The 22,136-nt window shown below is 41.2% G+C and overlaps 1 protein-coding gene across 3 annotated transcripts in view; it reads right to left on the bottom strand.

The window, feature by feature from the left end:
• Snap25 (synaptosome associated protein 25) overlaps nt 1-18,270 on the bottom strand; it is an 87,842-nt gene extending 69,572 nt beyond the window's left edge. The window contains exon 1 of one of the 3 annotated variants that reach the window (XM_004661521.2): nt 18,109-18,270. The gene's annotated coding sequence lies outside the window, so the exon portion shown is untranslated. The remainder of the gene's footprint in view (nt 1-18,108) is intronic. The other 2 variants (XM_045157739.1, XM_004661522.2) reach the window with 2 other exon arrangements.
• Nucleotides 18,271-22,136: the final 3,866 nt, after the last annotated feature.

Below are 22,136 nucleotides of genomic sequence, written 5' to 3'. Positions count from 1 at the left end.
AGTATTCTTGCTTAAATGGGAGACATGTATGGAGATCCAGAGAAAAAACTTCAAATATAATTACCTTTACCAAGATAGGCCTCAGTGAAATTTTAGAGAAAGAAACATCAGCACAGAGCAGTAAGGTGCTGATTTATTATTTTACAGTTTGAAGTCAGAAAGGCTTACTCATCCTCAATGCTCTGAGGGGGGAAACTTCCCTGTTTTTCTGCACCTTGAATTTCCCTGGTACTTGGGTCTGTAGTGGTTCAACTTCCTTGAAGAGATACAACTGATGCTCCATGTGGTCCCTTGGTTCAAAGGTATCCAGTGTTTCCACCCAGGCTCCAAGTCTGACTGAGGAAGAAACTGGAATGGCTACAGTGGCAGGATAAAAATGATCTCTGTCTAAATTCCCTGGTTTGTGCCACTTGGTGGAGGATGTGCTGGACCAGAAAGGGCAGGCAGCGCCTGTGGACAATGGCGATCTGCCTCTTACTTATGCCTCTAAGATTGGTGAGCATTGTTGTAAATAATTGTTAAAATTGGCTATAATCACTCTCTCTCCAGTTCCCCTTTCCACATAGACCTTGTACTTGGTTACAGGCCCTCCTTGGGCCAAGAGGACAGCAATAAATGAGGCCTAAATAAAGATTGAAAAGGGTTTGTCCATTAAGGCTGAGTCTCTTCTTCTGCTTTAGGTAACTCTGCAACATCCACTACATCCTTGTGCCAACACTCAGACCAGCTTGCTTCACCACCAATATGCCAGCCAAGGGACAGCAACACCCACCAGCATGGAAGTAAACACCCTCCTCACCAATCTGCCAGCGGAATGAAGAACCAAGAGGTTAATACCAGCAACAATTGGGTGGTTGATGTTTTAAGCCACTATGTGTGAGTGGTTTATTATATAACAAAAATGAATCTTGGGGTCTCCAAGTTGCCACTGGTGCCTGGATGACAAGGGTGTCCTGTCCTCCCTCCTCTCGGTTCCTCTACCCTCCTCTATCCTGCCCCCCAGAGAAGTGCAGGAGGGCTCAGATACTGGTATGCCACCAATCCCCTCGGATAGCTTCATATCATGTTACAGTGGGTGCAGTCTTTAAATGTATTACACTCTCAGTATCACTTTGAAAATATGCAAACTATTAGACTCACCACTAACTTGCTATTTATTTAATGGTTAACTTTAAAATCTTTATTTATTTTCTAGTAGAGAAATGGGTGGAGAGAGAGTGAGAGAATGGGGGGGGGATGGGCATCCCACAGCATTTTACCACTGCACATGAACTCCAGATGCATGTACCACTTTGTGCATCTGGATTTACATGGGAACTGGGAAATCAACCAAGGAAGTCCTGCTTTGCAAGCAAGCACGTTTAACCACTGAGCTATCTCTCCAGCTCCTGGTTTAATATTAAAATGGCCATGTATCACTATATCACAAATTTGTTCTTAAAACATTTTGATAATTGTTCTTTAATATATATACAATGCTATTAGTTTTATTTTACATATTAAAACATGTCACTCTGGAAAGGAATCCATAGGTTTTACTGCACCAACAATGGTGCCCATGGGAAAAAATAAAAAGCCCTTAAATCCTATTCAGATAAAAGAAAATTGGTGGTCTGCTTGTATTACTTGCCCAACGTTGTTTCTTAAAGTAGTGATATATAAAAGCAGCAAGAGGAAGAAGTTAGGGTAAAATAAGCTGGGAAACTTCTGAATCTGGGGAACCATAGAGCTACCATGAATTTTCTGACTTTGTTAAGTGAGGAAAGCAAATGTTTTCAGAGCTGAAAAGATACTAAAACTTGACCATCTATACAACGTGAGTAGTTTTAAGATCTTAAAGACATTCAGATTAAAGGTTTTGCAAGTTCATTACTGACCAAATAGAATCAGTTTGTAGTTATTTGTAAGCTGTTGAATCAGTTATTTCTACTCAAGCATTAGGAATTAGATAGAGGAAGTGGCTATCTGTCTAAACTGTATCTCTGAATAGGTTCTATTAATGAGTAAGTAAGTAAACTTTTCTAGGACAGTTAAGTTTCATATGCCCCCATTTTTATACCTGTAAAGTGGCTATGGGTTCTTTATCACTTTCCTTTACAGAGATGTAGTGAAGTTAAAAATTACTTCACATGTGGGTGTGGTCCAGCAGTCAGGAAGCAGAGGTAGGAGGATCCTTGTGTATTTGAAGTCAGCTTGGGACTACATGGTGAGCTACAGGTCAGCCTGAGCTAGAGAGACACCCTACTTTGAAAAAAAACAAACAAAAAAATTAAATCACAGTGGGAATACAATTTGGATAAAAGAAACAATTGTCATTAAATGGATGTAGGTGAATCAATGTAATTGTCTGGTAAGAGTCCTGAAAAGTACAAGTGTGCTTATGTATGATGTGGTAGATTCAATTCATCAGCTGCCAAATTTTTAAAAGAAGTATTGTCTACTTTACTAAGCAGACAACTCTGGTTTACTGGGTGTGAGTTTTCAGAAGAGTTAGGCAGAGATAGCATATAGGAAGGACTTGAATGTGAGTCTCAGATCCTGCTGTGAAAGGTGTGTACCACCATCCACCATGTTTGGCTAGTAGAAGAGATTTTGCCTGTAGGTTTTTTTTTTTTTTTTTTTTTGTATTGAACCCAAAATTTTGGTGATTAAAGAAATCAAAATCGTTTATAGTAACTGCCTTAAGAACAAAAACAAAACAAAACACATGAAAAAACAAACAAACAGGGTCTTTCCATGTAGCCCTGAAACACAGGGTTCTCCTGCCCTGGCATCCTGAGTGCTTGGGTCCAAGTGTGCATCACCACACCAAGGTCTGTAGTGTCGGCTGTGAAACTGGTTCTTCTCTTAATTGAACTGTGTCACTCCAGCACATAAATAATACTCTTCCATGATAGTGCATGGTCTCACACTTGACTGAGCACCTAGTCAAAACTAGGTCAACTGGGGGCATTCCCTGAAATGTTTCAACAGTCTATAGGCAACTAATGACAGTTCCTTTTCCCTACTGGATGAGAAGGAAGTATTAATTTGGTACCCATGTTTTTGTTATATGGAGGGAGGAAGTGGTTTTAGCAAAAGAAAGTGAATTCAATGCATAGAAAGAAAGTAGTGGAGACAGGAGAAAATGAGGAGGGAGGAAGGGAAGAAAGGAGAGAAAGAGACAGAGAGAGAGACTGACTTTGAATGCTTGGTTGGTTGTCCCTGACTCATCAGTACCTCTTTGTAGTCCCCATGGTTTTAATTGCTCAGCATTTACTTGGATTTTTTAAGCCAATAAATCTTTTTTTTTTTTTTTTTTTTTTTACCAAAGACAAATGCATTTGGGTTTCTACATAGGCAATGATGACCAAATAGACATGTAATACAGCAACCTTTTCAGAGAGTTCTGTCTGAAAGTTCAGACATATAGAAGATATTCTACCCTGTTTATTTAAGACCAAAGGTCTCTGAGGACCACATGTTGGGACATTATGTACATAGACATTGCTTCTTCCCCATAACTGCTGGCTAAACCCATAATGCATGATCCACATTCCCCAATGAAGAGGTTCCCTTCAGAGGGGGAGGAAAGGGAGGAGGCTAATGATGGTACCAACATGGCTGTATACATACTGTGTACATAACTAATAATAATAAAAGATTTGCCTACTCAGATATAGCTTCCTCATGTGAAGCATATGGCTTTTGCTTTAAAAGGAAATGAAGGGGGGCAGCTCTTACATATTATTATCATTACCTCAGTAATAGAGGATATTTTAACACTCCCTACCTTCTTGCAATTATATTTAAATTTTAAAGTGATGGCAAATTTTTAACTGAAAACAATTAGCACCAATTAAATAAATCAATTGTCCTCAGTTCTCATTTTTCCATGTATAAAGAATTAGCTTTTTCCAGATGCCAGTACCCAAAGACCCATTTAAAAAAGTTAAACTATAGCTGATAGCTTCACAGTATCTAAGTGTTTTCCTCATATTTATTTTAAACGTGTTATGTGCCTTATTTTTAACTAAGGTTAAATTTTTCATAGTTAAATTAATAATTATAACTTGTATATGTGTGTATGGTAAATGTTATTATTTAAAAATAAAACTGTTAGAATGGTTTCTGTTTTAAATAAGTCTCTGAGGGTAAGAGTAGGTAGAGAGCTTTCCCCGTGGGAGCATGGCCCTACACAGGATAGAAAGTCTCACAGAGCTGCTGCAGGGTGGCCACGGAGCAGCACTGTGGTGTGAGGCAGAAGAGCCAACTGCAAGCCTCACCCGTGCACTTTGGCAAGTAGTATATGTCTGGGCCTTGCCAGTTCTTAGTTTTTTTTTTTTTAAAATGCAGCTTTTAAGATTTATTCAAGCTCTCCAAATCTATAATTTTAAGTAGTAAGAGGAGGGAAAATGTTGGGGGGCATGAGGCATCAGGATCCTTTCCTCAAGGGCCCTTGGTGCTCTGCTCCACTGTAGAAATCAAGCAATGGCAGGGGTGTGTGGAGAAAGGCCAGGCCTCTCTCTGCATTTGTGGCTAATTCTTGTGGGAGCCAGAGGATCAGTGATGGAAGCTTCTCCATCCCTTGTACTGGGAGTATCCTTGCCTCCTTATTTCTTCAGAGGATGCAGGAGACTGAAGAAGGAGGACAAGGACTGTTGAGATTTGAAGTTTTGGTAAGCTTTAAGGGAAAGGGTCTGGGATCATGATTTGAGTCATGGTCACAGAAACAAAGCGTGAAAAGGAGCCCACTGACCCCTTGTCCACATCTCCTTATCCTTCAAACTCTGCTGAACAGTAGCATCTTTTTTACTAAGCCATAAAGGTGAGTACCCATCCATTGACTTGGGATAGTTCTTTTTTTATCCTCTAAGCACCAAGCTGTAGCTTTTGTAAGGTAAAGAGAAGTGAAAGAAAGCTGGGCGTGGTGGCACACGCCTTTAATCCCAGCACTTGGGAAACAGAGTTAGGAGGATTGCTGTGAGTTCGAGTGAATTCCAGGTCAGTCTGAGCTAGAGTGAGACCCCACCTTGGAGCGGAAAAAAAAAAGAGAGAGAGGGAGAAGTGAAAGAATGTGGTTCTGATTGGACTCCTCTTGCAATAGATGTGAACATGGAAGGAACACCAGAGCTCTAGGACAGTGCTTCTCAAACTTATCAAAATTATCTAGTTGTGAATACAACACAAAATATTGGCTTCTCACTAGAGCTGGGGTTTAGCAAGCCTCGAGATAAAGGATGAGAATTGCATTTCTAATTTTTTGGGGGGGTATGGGAGATTTAAAAAAAAATTTGTTATTAATTTATTTGAGAGCGAGCGAGAGAACGAGAGAGAGAGCGTGAGAATGGGCGTGCCAGGGCCTCCAGCCACTGCAAATGCATACGTCTAGATGTGTGTGCCCCATTGTGCATCTGGCTAACATGGGTCCTGGGGAATCGAGCCTCGAACTGGGGTCCTTAGGCTTCACAGGCAAGCACTTAACCGCTAAGCCATCTCTTCAATCTGCAGGGGAGATTTTTGAGGCAGGGTCTCACTCTAGCACAGTCTGACTTGGAATTTACTCTCTAGCCTCAGGCTGGTCTAGAACTCACAGCAATCCTTCTATCTCAGCCTCCTAAAAGGTAGAATTAAGGAAACACATGTTTCTAACAAATTTCCAATGATGGTAATTCCACAAGTCCAAAGGATAGTTTAAGAACTAATGTTCCACAGCAATAAATTACTGATTATGGAAGGTCAAAGGTAGTATCCTTGGGATTTTAAGTTTAAAGTCAAGTTCTCCCCTTAATTTGCTATGTAGAAGCAAGAGGAACAACTTTCTTCACGAGGAAAGACTCATCAGTTCTTATCTTGTCCCATGAAAAGGGAATCTCGGCTACAAGAAGGCCTCCACCTATTAAATTCTCTATAAAAAACAAAGTAAGGGTTATCTCATTTGTTCTGGTGCTAACTTACTTTCCATTGGAGAATCTGCTTCTCTTTTTCAGATAGATGTAGACCCTAAGGAGAGAGCCACCCCATCATACCTCAAAAGGGCCCTGGCTGAAACTAAGAAAAATTGGCACAACAAGCAAGGGTGCTGTTTTCCTGATGTACCAGATACCAGCACAAGGGTAAAGGAGATCAACACAGAGAAAAATCAACTCCTACCAAATGAGAGAGCCAGAGACCCAGAGGCCGCAACACCTCATCACTGAAGCAGACCAAAAATGAACACAACATGGCTCAGGGAAAGTTTGTGGAAGAGGGGGTGGAAAGAATGTCAGAGCCACATTTGGGTCATGATATGCAGAAACATTTATCTTACCCATAACTGTGAGCTAACTCCACAATGCGTGATCCATATACCTCAACAAGGAGGGGTGGGGATAGGTCACGGATGAGCCTAATAATGGTACCAAACTGACTGTATTTGCTGAATATAAAACCAATTAATGAATAAAAATTTAAAAAAAGAAAAAAGGGAATCTACTCTTGGGATGACTAGTATTGGGGAGATGGCTTTTACTATTTCTCCACCCTTTATTTGCCACTCACTCCTTAAACATAATGTTCTGCTAGGAAATAGGCAGGAATAGTATACTTCATTCTCCCACGTGGCTCTTTCTTTATGATCTGCCTGCCCATAGCAAACTTGCATTTTCTCACAGCCACAAACTTGCTAAGGCAGGTTCTGCCCACAGACTAGTCGGATCTATGGTTTTCTAGCTGCCCTGTCTGCTTATGTATATATTTAGATCCCCTTCAACTTGAAAGTCCACTCTACTCTAAAACTGCATGAACTAGAAAGAAGGAGGAAGTCTGATAGTCTGACTTGGCTACTGGTTGTAAATATCTTTTTATTTTCTTTTACTTTCTTTTTTCCCTGGTGTAGTTTTTAACAAAATACCACTGACCTTTGTCTGTGTCTAAGTTGATTCATGGAGTGAGAGGTAGCAATTAGCACATTAGAAACCTTGACAAGATCTTGACTAAACATTATTGTTTTTAAGTGTGGAAAATAATACCCACCACTCAGGATACTGCTACAGAGGCAAATATAAAACTAGCTATAATAGATAGGAATATAATAGCCAGCACACAGTAGATATACAGAGGATAGTGTAGGTTTCAACAACTTTTCCTGGAAAGCTCTTTTGCTCTGAAGGCAGGCTTATATATACTGGAATTCTCCCCAAAGCAGAACTTGAGGTCATTGCTGCATATAAGGTTGCTTTGGAACTCTTCAATTTCCACAGGAAATCATTCTGTTCATGAAGCTCAGAGCATCCCATTTGCAGTTCACAGAACCTACCTATGTGGGTTATGTTTTTATTAGCTATGGATAGAGCTAAAAGTTTTGACAGTGAGGTGATATATGTAGGCATCTTATACCAGGTTTGACTCAAGAAAGACCCTGTGTTTGTACCTCTTTGCTAATATATTATATACACATACAAAACCACATACATGCATACAGTATCTGATAAGGTACCTACCCCCTTCTGTGGCTCCACAGCAACAAGAAAGCCTGAACACAAACCATAATACAAAATGAAGCCAACAGATGTGGTGCTGGTAATGGCTCACTAAATAGCTTCCAGCAAATTTCTTTTCCATACACTTAAGAATAGCAAGGAATTTTTCAGTCCTCAAGGGTCCTTAAAATCCAGTGCAATAGGCAAGAGGGGGATCAGTACTTAGATAAATGAAAACCAAGCCTAGTTGGGAATATCATCCTAAGAGTCATGAGACCATTCCCAACGCAGGGATGCTAATCAGAAACATTTTAAAACCATCCTCTAAATAGAAAAATCAGCAAATACTCTTGACACACCTTCCTAGTTTATCATGCATGCTGTTCATGCTAAAGCATAATGTGATACTCACACCTGTTGTTTTTCTAAGCAGATAGCATAATAAGGAGGAAAGGACACAAATGACTGTCACATAACCTGCAATTAAGACATTGGAAATCTACCACATAAACAGATGACAGAACACAAGGATCACCTCTTTCCTCTCAGAGTGCTGGAGGTGAAAGGGTTCCCAGGCCCTGCTCCTTTATGCCTCCAGACGGCCACTTGGCATTCATGGCAGCCATTGCTTTCTTGTTATCCCTGTGAACTCCAAGGCTCAGCTCAGGTCAGGTAAGTGGTTCAAGGTCATTTCATATGGAAGAGGTGGTCTGATGTTCTGCTCTCTGCCCAGTGTTCAATGAGCTCAGCTTGACTTTCAGTTTTCCCAAGTCACTTATATCCTTACATGTACCTGACTCAGCCCAGAGGATTGGGAAATTTGGATTCTCCTGATTCCTGGGACACATGCTCTGTTAGGGGGTCTCAATGTATTGGTAAAAGTCATAGGGTACAGAGGAAACATATGGTCAAAGGGATAAGAGCTTCAGTTTAGTCTCTTTAAAGGCTGTCAAGAAGATAATATGAAACAACATATGCCAAGGGTCCAGTGGGGCATATAGTAGGCATTCAATCAATTTGTTATTTGTGGTCATCAGGTGGCATCTTTGATCTACTCTGGAGATAGTAGAGCACAGACTGACCATCTAAATACCTTTAGACTCACTTTATGAAAATATATAGGGGGAAAAGTAAAATTCAATGCTTGGTTGGTAATATTTTCCTTCCTAAGATAAATAAGACTAATTTGCTACATCATGCTAAACAAGAAGACCTTGTTTTCAAGGAAATGCTTGAGGATACTTGCCAGAAAGCAAAATTAACATGTAATATAGCATGTGAACACTATGCCAATCTTACAGCACAGTAGCAAATATTTGACCATGAAGATAACAACTGACCAAAGGTACAGATCTATGTCCCCATAGATACAAATATTCACTTGTCCCAATGAATGGGAAAGAGTTTTAAGTGTATGCTAAACAGCTTTGCTTGACTTAAATTACTCTTAGGCAATTAATTTTAATCTCTAAATATAATTCTGCTTTCAGAAAAAAATTTCTTGAGCATTCCCTGTTCTTCATTAGCATTTTAGTCCCTGACTCAAAGGTGATAAAACAGCAGATTAGAATAATTAATCATTTACCATAATTTGGCAGTTGCTTGTGGTGAGCCAAAGTACCTTGTTCAGTCATAATTTTATTCTGACATTTAGAGTGAATCTACTTGCAGGGCTACACAACAATCCCTGCAATTGTTCTTATTAAAACATTTGCTCATTAAAAGGCACTTACAGAGGTGGGATTCTTTCCTCTGACAAGGGGTAACTATTGTCCCCAGTCACTGTCCATTCCAACGTTTCTGGTGCATGACAGGCACTTTTACAAGTACTGAGATAGACAAGCTTTTATCTTTGTCTCAGACTTCCACACTTGACTAAAGAAGAGAAATTTTTAACTATGTAACTACAAAACTTTGTGAAATTCATTGTGTCCCATAAGTATATATGTGCTGTGTGTTCAACCTCATTCATTTCTAGGATTTTTTTTTTCTGTCTTGATTTTTTTTCAATGACCCATTAATTGATCAATAGTGTGTTGTTCACTCTTGAGGAGTTTGTGTGTTTGGCTGTCTTGAACCATACTACAAGAACCCATGCCTTTCTTAAAACTTCATTTTTCATTTCTACAAAAAATCATATTGTTGATGCTGCCAAATTCTGCTGCCAGCTCAAAATGATCTCCTTGAAAAAAAAGAGAGAGAGAGAGAGAGAGAGAGGTGGGAGCATTGTTAATGGATAAGTAAAGGTATATTTCTAGAACTAAGAACTGGAGGACTAGATATATTGTAATTGATTTAGAATCTCTAAGTCATGGCCAATGGGGAGTTTTCAGAGGAGGGAAAGTATGGTGGCTTTGGAAGTACAAGTACTATATTTTCTACTCTGGTCACCCAATTTTTCTATTATTCTGTAAGTTTCAGAGTTAAAACTAAGGTACCATGTTTCTTGAAGCTTGACTCCTTTCCTCCTTGAGTGGTTGGAGGTAGTCCATATAGAAAGATATCCCAGGAGACTGGGATACTGAAATATACAAATATATTTAATATATGTTTTATGACATCCAGTTGATTACCATGTGAATAGAGACAAATTTATACAGACTTGGGTACTTGCTTAGTTTCTAGGTGGTCATGTCTTGTTCTGAATATATGAATAGATACTCCTCTGTAATACAGAATGCTTTCTATGGATACTGAACATCAGGGGAAATCTCCAATCAACTACTTATTAGATTGAGAGCCAAGTTATTATCCAAGTAATGCCATAGGTTCTAAAAGAGATCCTATTTGAAACAGTTTATTTATTTAAGGCAGGGCCTCCTGCCACTGTAAAGAAACTCCAGAAGCATGTACCACTTTGTGCATCTGGCTTTATGTGGGTACTAGGAATTTGAATCCTGGCTGTTAGGCTTTGCAAGGAAGTGCCTTTAACCACTGAACCATCTGTCCAGCCTCTTGAGACACATTTTCTAAAATACTACTATGCTCATCATAACACAGAGAAGGAAGAAACAAGCCTGTTTGATGTATTATTGTATCTTCACAACCAGTGTAGTGCTCTTCTGGTACATGTCAGATTACTCAGCAAATATTTGCCGAATGAATGAATGAATGAGGGAATGGTGTCATAATAATAGACAATCATGTTTGAGGAATACATGGGCAGTTGTCTTGAAATTAGAAAAAATGTGTTAAATTCAGCAATCTCTCAAGCATAAATCAGGAACACTGTTTTGATTTCTAGTAAAATCCCGTGAAGAAGTTATAATGGGCCGCTTCATTAAAATAAAACATCATTCAACAGGACTATGATGGAAATAGCTTTCCAGTGCTCTTCCGATTAGGTTTTCTGGCATTTCCTTCCCTTTGTGTTTATGAATGAAGAAGTCACATTGTGATTTATCTATAGCTAGCCATCAGACCAACCTCCACTAACTGTAAGGAAATTAAAGGAACTCACTGTTTTGCAATTTTCTAGTCATCATTTTTGAAGCTCTACTAAAGATGACTATGAATAAAGGAGATCACCAGCTTGGCCTGAGACTGTCTATGGAAAGGGAACTCTGTTCAGCCTGCAGGGCTCTTAGTGTTCAACTCAGCACATTCTCTAAAGCAGAGGCGAGGCAGGAGTGCAGGGCTGAACTCTGGCCTCAGGGGGGCACCTAAGAGGCTTTCATTTCCTTCCATGCTGTTAGCAGTAAAGGGCAGAAGCCACTGATTCAAGCCTGCAGGCATGTTTTTTTTTTTTTTTTCCCCAAATTCAAAAATCTACCAGTGATATCTGAATAAAGAAAGTGATGGGAAACTGGGGCTAGTTGATTGTTTTGTAGCATGTGTCACATTGGAAAAAAATAATTTTCTCTTGGAAGACAAGAGGTGGTGCACCAGCAGATGGTCCAAATACCTTTATATAAGATGTGTTAGGTATCTTTGGATCATCGGGCTAATTACAACAACAAAAAAGATGATCAAATACATTTTTCTGTGATCAAAGAACAAGCCATAAGCCTAGTAGAACTCTCATTTTACATCAAGCCCAAATAGGCAACATAATTCATTTGACTGATTTTTTCTAGAATGATTTAAAAGGAAATGCTAATCCTTAGACAGGATTTTCCCCATTTCTTTCAGGGGATATAATTTGTTCTTAATAATGGGATAATCAGCCTGGGGAGATGGTCAGCAGATAAAGCACTTGCCACACAAGAGCAAATACCTGTTGTGGTATCCCAGAGCTCATGAAAACCTCATGAAAAAATGGGTTTTGTAACCCATTTACACCAATGGCAAGATGGGAGGTGGAGACAGGAGAATTTAATGGAAGCTTGTAGGTCAGCTAACCTGGTGAACAGAGTGAATAATGAGAGATCCTGCTTCAAATGAAGTAGAAGATGAGGACCAACAGCAGAAAGTTGTCCTATGACCTCCACACATGTGCTGTGGCATTTTTGTACACATCCCCCTCCCCCGCCCCAACACACATGCCAAAAAATGAGTTAACTAGATCTGTTTTTGTGAAATAATAATTTACTTGGACAGAATGACACTAACATCTGTAGTAGGTTATAATGACAAAAGCCTTTTCTGGGATATGTGATTTTTAAATTTGAATCCAAGGCCTCACAATGAGCTATACCTGCAGCCTGTATGATCAGATTTTGAGATGGATAGCAGTATTATATGCCTCAGGTCATATAGAAATATGTTTTTTATTAAATATTCAGCAGCTGACATAGCCTATAAGAAGCACCCTTTTTCCCTCTTCTAAGTCAGTGAGGAAGAGAGAGGAGTTAGGAAATGGCTGTGAATAAATAGCTTAAGTTACACACAGGAAATGATCAAAAATGAATCTAGAAAAGATTTAAAAGAAATAGTTCCTTCAGTTGCAAAAGGAATTATGAAAAGTTTAGGTAGGTTTTAAGAGAAAAACTACAAACCTAATTTAGGAGGATGGGTGATACCCAAAGCAGTGATAACTCATAATGGAATTTTGAGGAAAAAGTCAGGAGATTTTGTCTGACCAGAAAGTCTTCAGCAAGATGTTATCAAAATACTTTTTGAAAAATAAAAGTACTAGGAACCATAAGGGAGAGGGACACATGCATCTTATGATGGGGGAGGTTGGTAACCACAGTGTTCTTAAGGCAATACCAGCTGAGACCTTGGCTCAGAGGCTTAGACACCGTGCTGGGGAACTTCAACAGCTCCTGAGTGGTTGGGGTATTGGCCAACATAGTCCACTTCTGTCAGTCTGCAGAGGAAGAAACTGACTTTAGTAGCACTTTAGTGGCTTCTTTTGACTGCGATTCCCAAACAGGAAATTACAGGCACTTGCTTCAGGATAGCACTGGGGTTCCTAGCTCCTGCTCAGCATCATCACCAGCATGCTTGCTATCGAAATGAGAGGGACTCGAGATGTTAAAGATATACTACAAAGGCCTAGGATGTAAATCAGGAGTTGAGCATTTGTTTAGCTGGCTCACAACCCTGAGTTCAATCCCTAGCACTGGAATGAATTAATGAATGCATGAATGTATGTTATTTGACTCATGGTGGGGAAAATCTGAACGATGCCAGGAATGGCACAGTGCATACAGCTTGGTCTCTGGAGTCAAACTGACTAGTTCAGCTCTTGGCATGCTATCTAGCTTGTTTTGACTCTGTCTCAGCTACCTCAGCTAAAAGATGGAAAAAATAATAGTAACCTGATCACTAAGCATTCAGTGAGCTAAAGGAGGGGTGAAACTTCTCCAATGAGTGGTTTCTCTTCCCCTGAGTGGGCATTTCTGATTAACCATCACAATAGAGACTTTTATCCTTCCAAATTAGATTTATGGCTTACTAAATGTTATTTTGTATTGACTAGATATGACTGTGGTTTGCAGCTTTCACTTTAAATCAGAAACTGTGAAGTATACAAGCTCTTCATGAAGATGATTACATAGAAAAGCAGATGTTATTTTTATGGAAACAATAGTAATCCTGAGCATTCCATATCACCACCAACATTATTTAAAGTCTCTGCTATAAAGGCTATTTAATTTAATTTAATTTCCTTTAAGCTCCTTTCCCACTCACTGTATCTCTTTTCCTCATTTTTTCCTTCCCTGAGGAAGGTAGCCAGGAATCAATTGGATGACTAGCAGCCTATAGCTGCAAATGACACTACCTACAAATTTCCCTGAGGGAGTCAACTTGGAGGTCAAAACATTATCTTAGCATGTCTCCTCTGCCAATGGTTTTGATGGACAACAAAAGAGGGATGTCTCTTCATGCTTCAGAGGCAGGTAGCAATAAAATTTATGTCTATAATTGACATTTCTTCTACTAGTCTTGACTATTTCAGCCAGTGGTTCTGGTGGCATGTGGAATTTTGGAGCTCTGACATAATAGTGGCAACCACAGGGTTAAAAAAAATGTATGGAGTTCCTACTTCATACTAGTCATGGAGTACAAGGATCCAGCAAGTATTAGTGAGAGGGGGATCTGATGTGTTGTCTATCTCACCTCACCCCAGATTTGCCATAACATCGCCCCTGTCCCCCCTTTTAGTCACCTGCAGCTGGTTCTATTTGTTATGCATCCTGAAACATGCTCCAAACTGACACCCATTCAGTCACTGGATTTGACAATGCAGAACACTTACAGGGTATAAAAGAGAGTTCTGTACCATGCGTGTCATTTAAACGTACCGCTGGGGCCTCTCGTCACCTGATTCCTAACCTCTTTTAAATTTCCCTGGCACATACTCATTTCAAATAATTTGTTCTAGTCAATAATGGAAAATTGAAACTTACAATTCACTTACATGTCCATGTAGGCATGTATTCTGAAGAGTGATCACAGCAGATGTTTAAATGCAGATTGATTATTTTTTAAAAAATGAATCATGCTTAGTATTGCTAATGTATTTCCCTCTACTTTTGGATATGAATTCTGTCAACATAAATTCCAAGATATCAACAAGGGCCTCATTACTTTGTTATAAGTTTGGCATTCAAAGGTGGAGAAGGCTCCAATTCCACTTGAGCAAATTCCTTCACACAAGCTTCCGACTCCATCCAAATGGAAGGGAATTTTCTGGGTTTGCTTACCAAAGATAGCTTGGGATTGCATAACTGGAATTTCTGCTTGTACTTCCTGTAACTTTTATCAGCAGACATTCCCAAGTTTTCCAACCTTCAAAAGCCATCTGAAGTCCTGTTTTCTCTCAAATCATTCTAGCCATTATGATATTGTCCTCCTCTGAAATTACATTCCATATTGTTAGTTACATTCACTTGGAAATTAATTACATATTCACTCATTGTTTTGGACTGTCTTACTGCATTTTGATCCTGGTCTCATTTAAGTTTTGTTACTTATTTATAATAAGATGGCTAGATGCTAAGCTTTCTCAGATGGAACTACATAAAAATGAGATTTTATATCCCTCAGGCACTCTTTGATGTATTTGATGTTTACCGATTGATCAATAGCTTACTATTAGGTTGGTCCCTGCTGACAAGGAATGACACTGCAGAAATCTTTCCAGTGCTGAAGATGAAAACATAAATTTCCTACCTTTACAGAATTGTAAAGCATTCTCATAACGTGAGAAACATTATTTATTCATGCTGCACCATGTAAAAACAAATTTATTTCTTTTCTATCTCCACATTTTCTCTTTAAACCTCTTGCTCAAAATGTTTTTCTCATTTCTACTACTGGCCAAAGCCTACCCGTTCTGCTGAAGGCCAGCTGCTACGCAGCTACTGTAACTGGAAGAAAAAAACAACTGTTCAGTTGATTACCCTCTCCCTGGGGTTTTAATACTTAGAATTTAGGGATATATTTTGACAAAGAAGGGGCAGTTTGCATTGGGGTTGTGCATATTTAACAAAACAAAATTGTGAATCTTTGGAAGATTTTACACTGTGGAGGTTTGGAAGACTGTGAGTTATTTTATACTGGGAGTGCCAAGGTGGGATTGCAGACAGCACCAATCAACATACAAGCAGGTACTATGGGAGGATTTCTGTGAATGCTTCCTGGCTCACCTTATATCCCTCTGCTATTGCTTCTTTCACCGCATTGCCCTGATTTTTAAAAACTAAGCCTAAATCTCTTGCTTTTCTCCCTGAAGCTTGTCAATGATGTTGCAAATGCATGCTCTAGTTATGTTTTCCTTTATTTTTGTCAGTAGCTATTCTGAAATTAGCTCTGTAATTGTACATACTGCCTCTTTCCCCCAGCTCTCACCCTTTGCTAGTGTTACCACCGTCTTGTGCCCCTTTTCCCAGTCTTCACTAGCAAACAAACCCAGCAGTAATTATTAATGTCCAAGCACATAATTCAGGCAGAATTAGGTTTTTCATTTGACGCAATTGCGCAGAACTATCTGGACGCGCACTATAAAGTTAAAGCATTTAAAAAGACTCTGGCTTATATTTTCTCCCCCTCAAATGCATCACTAAAACATAATTGTTTATTATGTCTGAAGACTGTACAGTCATGAACTTCTAGGTAATAAGATATTCTTGAATTAATTTCCATCTATCAAATTTCACATCTGTGCACAATGATAAATCAGCCAATACATATGTGAAAATACGTGATTATCCCTAAAAAGGCAAAACATTAGGAAATAAATGGCAAGGGATGAAATTACCCTTATCTGAATAAAGAATTTTAGTAACTCTGGTATACAGGTTATTGGGGTATGACTAATTCAACATAATTCAAGATTATATTTTGAGTCTTCTAAGGGGTATGATAGTGCTTCTTTAATGCCCAGTGGACATCTTTACATGTGACGTTGTTACTGTTCTCTATCTACTGCTGAAATAATAAAATAATATAATCTTTATCCTTAGTGAGAATTATAAATCTAAATCATACACACACACACACACACACACACACACACACACACACACATCCTCATGATCATTTTGGCTCTCTTAGAGTCTGCAAGCCTTAAAGAAGAACATGGTTAATGTACTTATCCCCACCTCAGCAAAATCCCGCAGTGCCATAATAGAAATTGCACTGGATCTTTGGGTCAGAATCTGGTTTCAGCTGAACAGCATGGTGCTTTCACCTGCATTGTCCTGAAGGACACAGCTGGGCTCTCCTGATGAGCACCAGCCTTAATGTCAAAATGTAATGCAACTGGCCTTCCATCACCAATGTTGGTAGGACATGCACCCATTGACTCCACATCATGGCAGGAGAGGTTAATATATGCCCTGTAGGACCATAAATATTCATCAGAGGTGTATTTTTGAACTATGTATTTATGTGCTCATTCCCAATTGTCAAGATAAGAGGAGAGGGAAGAGGGATTCATCCTTAAAGTGGATTCTGCTTAGCTCAGCTAACCCTAAATCTCCATAAAATAAAAACATAAATATCTGTCAATTCTGTAAGCAGATAATGCTGGCATCTTCTTCATATGTACCCCACTTATGCCCATCTAAGATTTACAAGACAGATCTGCTCTGCTTTAAAAATAAAACAACAGCCTCATGTCCTACTGGAGGATGTGATTATTTGTAAAATGTGGTTATTATTAATATTGATATTAATTTCCTGTCTACAAGAAGAGGCAGAGAGTAATACAGAAGACTTCTACAAGTAGTTTTTTTTTTTTTTTTAAGCTATGCAGGAGGTGAGCAGGGGAACAAGCATTTGTCTATAAATAAGTCCCTATGGACAGAAGTTATTTACTTACTTAAACATATATTTCCTTTAATCTACTATACCAGCTGTAATAACAGTTTCTGGAAGACGGGAAGGAATCTCAGAGAGAAATTTTGGCCTCTGGCCCTGGCCGGTCATCTCTGCTGCAGGCAGATGCGGCGCTGCAACCACGTCGCTGTCCGCGGTGCTGAAAGGTCAGGGATCCGACGGATGTCCCTGTCCAGGGTTCTGATCTCCGGCCGCCGCAGTCTCTCCCCCCGCGCCCTCCCCCCCCCCCCCCCCCCCCAGCAAGCCCACAGCGCCAGCCAGCCCTCTGCAGAGCCCTCCCACCCAGCACGACCCGCCCGCCTCCCGCCAGTCAGCCTGCGGTTGACATGGAGCGGGCGGCATAAATCAAGTCCGTGGGGCATGGAGGCTGCTGTCGCTGCCGCAGCTCAGCTTGCCCGGGGCGGGAACTCCCCCTTCTCCTGCCACCTCCCCAGCGCCCACACCCGATTTCTTCTGAATTCTTCCTTGGACAGCAGCGCCCTAATGACAACAATCATAATAATGGTGTTAGAAGGAACGCCACGATCGTTTTTATTGCTTTTGTTTCTTTGGTCTCCGTGTGCGTGTGTTGGGGGGGAACCCTAACAACCTAAACATCTCTGCAAACTGCATCGCAAGATGGAAGAGAGAGGGTCCCACGACTGTTTGCAAAGAGTAAGTTAATATTCCGCACGTATCCTTGCCCTTCCTTCCAGTCGCTCCATCCGCAGTGTCCCCATTCACCCTTTCCCACAGCAGCTCACCTCGAAAATACTTTTACGAAGCCCCCAGGCGAGAGTCTAGGCAGACGTGCACCCACGGAATACCGCACCCTAAGTGCAGCAGCACTTGGGTTTTGCCCAGGCTCACTTGGTCTGCCAGCTGCAGTCCCTTCTGGGTATGCAGCCATCCAGAGCCAAGACCACCATCTGGGGAGATGTTGGGGAGTGCTCCTTACCTTGGCTTCTCCACAGGCTGTTGCTCGCCGGCTCCGGCAGATTGCAAGAGTGGAGGAGCCACGGAGCAAGGAGGGAAGGAAAGACAGCGCCTGACCTCCCCGAGGTTTCGTCTTCAATGCAACGTGAGCTCTGCCCTCATCAAAGATGGCCGTTCCTTTGACGTCAGCAGCTTTTAATAGCTGTCTCCTGGAGGGGCGGGGAGGAAGTGTGCTGGGGGAGGGAGGAGGGAGGACGGTGATGGGGGCGGGAGGGGAGGAGCCGAGAAGTGCGGAGCGCTTGACTCAGCTCCCTGTGCGCTTTGCTGATAAACCTTTGTATTTTATTTTATTTTATTTTATTAAATAAGCACTCGAATGGGACTATTCTGATGACTCCATTTTAAAATGGTCTTGGTCAAATACATCTATCTCGAGATTGTTTTCCTGGTGTCCTACGTTTGTTTGTGTGTGTATACATGTATGTATATGTGCATATATGAGTGTGTACACGTATGTGCATAAAATGTAAGTATAGCGCGTAAAATAAGATCTGTACACATAATTTCTCCCTGCTGAGTCGTCGTCTTTGGTTGAGTCAGAGGAGAAAGCAGAGGAGTGGAGGGTGAGAGTGCCGCCGGGGGGAGGCGGAAGACAGCAGCTAAGCTTTGACACCCTCAGGCAAGACTGTCCGAAGGGGCATCCCTGCCAAGTCTTACCAGCTCCATGTTGGCCAGGCTACGTGGGTTGCTGTTTTCGTGAGTGGTGGTCCTATCACATCGTGTTGAGGGCTCGGGAGGGTTCGCCTTTAATATGGACAGGCGGGGAGGGACACTTGCACTTTTTTAAAGTACGTCAGAGCGGTAATCGCAGACACCAGATGAGTTGGGAAGAGGAGGAGGGACAGTTACCCAACTACCCTGGCTTTGCGAGGGCTCAAGGTCTGGAGTTGAGTTGTTTGCCCAGGGCTAAGCCGATGACGCTGTTTCCGGTTACATTTGCAGTCTGGGGCCTGGGACGCTGCGCGGGGTTTGTTAGGAAGTCTCCAAGGCACGTGCACGCCGCCTGGAACCGTGCTGGGAGGGAGGCGGGGTGGAGTTGGGGGGATGGCTGGAATGCCTGCTCGTCCTGGCGTTTGGTTCAGTGCGCCAACTCCGGGCTCCTGCGGGGTCCGGCTGGAGCACCCCCGCCCCGAGCGGGGGGATCGCTGGAGAGGATGCCTGTACTGGCCAAGTGTGAGATGAAAATAACGACCGTGGGGGCGGGGGCTTGATCCCGGTTCCCCGCCGGGGCTGGGTGCCCGAGGAGGGACCAGGGAGGGAGGGCTGCGGCGCGGCGGGCGTAGATCGCTCCGCTCCGCAGCCGCCGCGATGATTCACAGGTGTTGGGGAGGCTGTCGCGGGGCTCCGCGGGGAGGGCGGCCCGAGCGTGGGAGGTGGGGGACCTCGGTGGAGGAACTGTTTGTACTTTTCCGCGGAGGATGCGATTAGAAGTCGTGCCTCGCAATCTTAAAACTTGATGGCCTCTTTTGGGCAATGGAAAATCCTTGTCTCCTTTAGGAAAGAAAATTAAAAATATATATATATTTAGAGCTTGTGGATACTCGGCAAAACAACCCCCTCCCAACCGCCTCTCCCCCTCTCACACACACACTCGCTGGCTCTAAAATCAAGCCTAAGTCACGAAGAAGCTTTAAATCGTGGCGATTACAAGTTGGGAAAGGGATCAGAGAGAAGGGATGGAGAGTTGAGGAGGGAGCTGTACGTATTTAATAAAAGGACGCTGTTAACTGAAATCCGTCGAAGCCTCTGTTTCTAGAAATTCCTTAATCCAAAGAGTGTTGTTTGCAACAATAATTAACACACAGTGATTGGATTTCTACTAAAGCAAGATTCCTAAGGAATGTTGCTTACTTAATTATTTATTATACATGCATGATCCTTAGATACTTGTCAACTATTATGACGCCCCTCCATATTATGTTCTTCCTTTTATTATAAAGCAAGATGGGGCATTATAAAAGCACTACAAAAACCCTTATAGCCAGGAATGACACTTTTTATTTTAAAGGCAGCATGCAAGGATTGGCAAAGAAAAAACATCTCTGCAATGGAGAGAAATAAAATATGTGTATGACTCTCCAACTAAAAATTATCCAGGCAGAAAATTTTGTGAAAGAATGGAGGAGGTGGGGATTTTCCAGTTTAAAAAAAAAGTAAGTACGTCAGTGAGGAAGCCTCTTCCTGACTTGGTGGGGGGAGCAGTTTTGTCAGTCTTAGGGGAGGACTGCTTGGTTTGTGAATTTTTTACTGCAGATGCCTCACACTAATAGCTCCAAAAAGTCCAGATGCCAAGAGAGAATCAGTATGATTAAAGGCTTCACAGGAAATACCACTGGCCTGGCAGAATTAGGTGAGCTGCTCTTGAAAAGTATGCTGACAGAAACATAACAGATTAACTTGAGACACACTGGATAAATATAAATCTACAATGTCTGATAAGATATCCCTTAATACATTTTGAATATGCTAATAAGATCTCCCTCAAGGTCGCTGTCATTGTTTTATTAAAGTTAAAACAGTCAGTCAAGTTTGTCAGTTGGAAACCATCAGATATACGTTTCTTGAGGTTTGCAGAGGCTTAATCCACACAGAGAGGTGAGGGGGTGAAAATTTTGCTCCTCAGCTGCTTCTGAGTTATTTTTCCAAAGAACCAGCATGATCAGGAGCGAATGCTTCTGAACTCATTCAAAGAGTGAGGAGGACGCTACCTGCTCTGTTGGGTAAATAGTTACGCTATGCTGTTTCAGTCTTTGAAAACTTTTCCTGCTATGCCAGCCTCCAAAATAGTCCAGTTTGCAATAGCTTGAAATTGTGTCTCAAATTAAAACCAGAATACCCACGTCAAGTTTAAGATGCATAGCTAGGCATGGCGTCACATGCCTGTCATCTTAGAACTTGGAAGTCTGGGGCAGGGGGGTGGAATCACTGGGAATTCGAAGCCATCCTATGCTTTATAGCAAGACCTCTTTCAAAAATTCAGAACAAACAGCAACAACAAAAACCCAGAAAGCAGTACAGATTCGCAGTTGGCTCAGAAACTACAATTTCATAAAAATAATCAACAAAAGTTTTTGTGAAATATGCCATGAATGGGAAGTAGGTGAAAACTGGCCCAACTCAGAGTGCTCTCTTCAAGGTCCTCATTTGGGACACACCAGGCATCCTCTGCTAGTGTGTCATGAGATGTAGACAAAAGAATAAATATTTGATAGATGAACTGTTTGTGTTCTTTGCTTTGCTTTCTACAGGGTTTGTCTACCACTTCCTTTTTATACATTTTTGCTGCCTTTGCCCTGGGCCCCAACCCAGTGATGTTCTTGAAAAAATGAAAGTGCTCTAGCCTAAATTTTATTCTATACAATATTGGGGGTGGAGGCATCTTATGAGAGGTGGAGAGAGACCTAGGAATATTAGTTGATGTCTTCATGTTGGGAAAAACATAAGACTACACATCTAGAATTTTAAGTAATGCTTTTCGTTCTTTTCAAACAGAGTGTGTGTTTCCATAGACCTGATCCTTAATACACTAAAACCACAGACTCTTTTTTTAAAAATTGAGGGGGGGGGGGCGCAGCACACAAAGTAATGAGCCTCACTATGATGTCTTCATACAGGTGTTATATTTTGCTTTTTGTCATGCCCCTTCCCATTCCCCTCCTCAGGCTCTTTCTGCTAGTTTTCACATTCTTTAAGATCCCTTTTACTCTGCTCATGATTCCCTTGCTAGTTTTATGTTCCATAATGTATATTGTATTGGCATTGTATATAAAATGATATGTTATATATATATGATTATATATGATTTTAAAGTATTTTTTGTTCATTATTTATTTACTTATTTATTTGAGAGTGACAGACACAGAGAGAAAGGCAGATAGAGGGAGAGAGAGAGAATGGATGCGCCAGGGCTTCCAGCCACTGCAAACGAACTCCAGACTTGTGCGCCCCCTTGTGCATCTGGCTAACATGGGACCTGGGGAACCAAGTCTC

This window comes from Jaculus jaculus, chromosome 8 (genome assembly GCF_020740685.1).
Source record: "Jaculus jaculus isolate mJacJac1 chromosome 8, mJacJac1.mat.Y.cur, whole genome shotgun sequence".
NCBI lineage: Eukaryota > Metazoa > Chordata > Mammalia > Rodentia > Dipodidae > Jaculus > Jaculus jaculus.
This window is presented reverse-complemented; position numbering and strand designations above follow the sequence as displayed.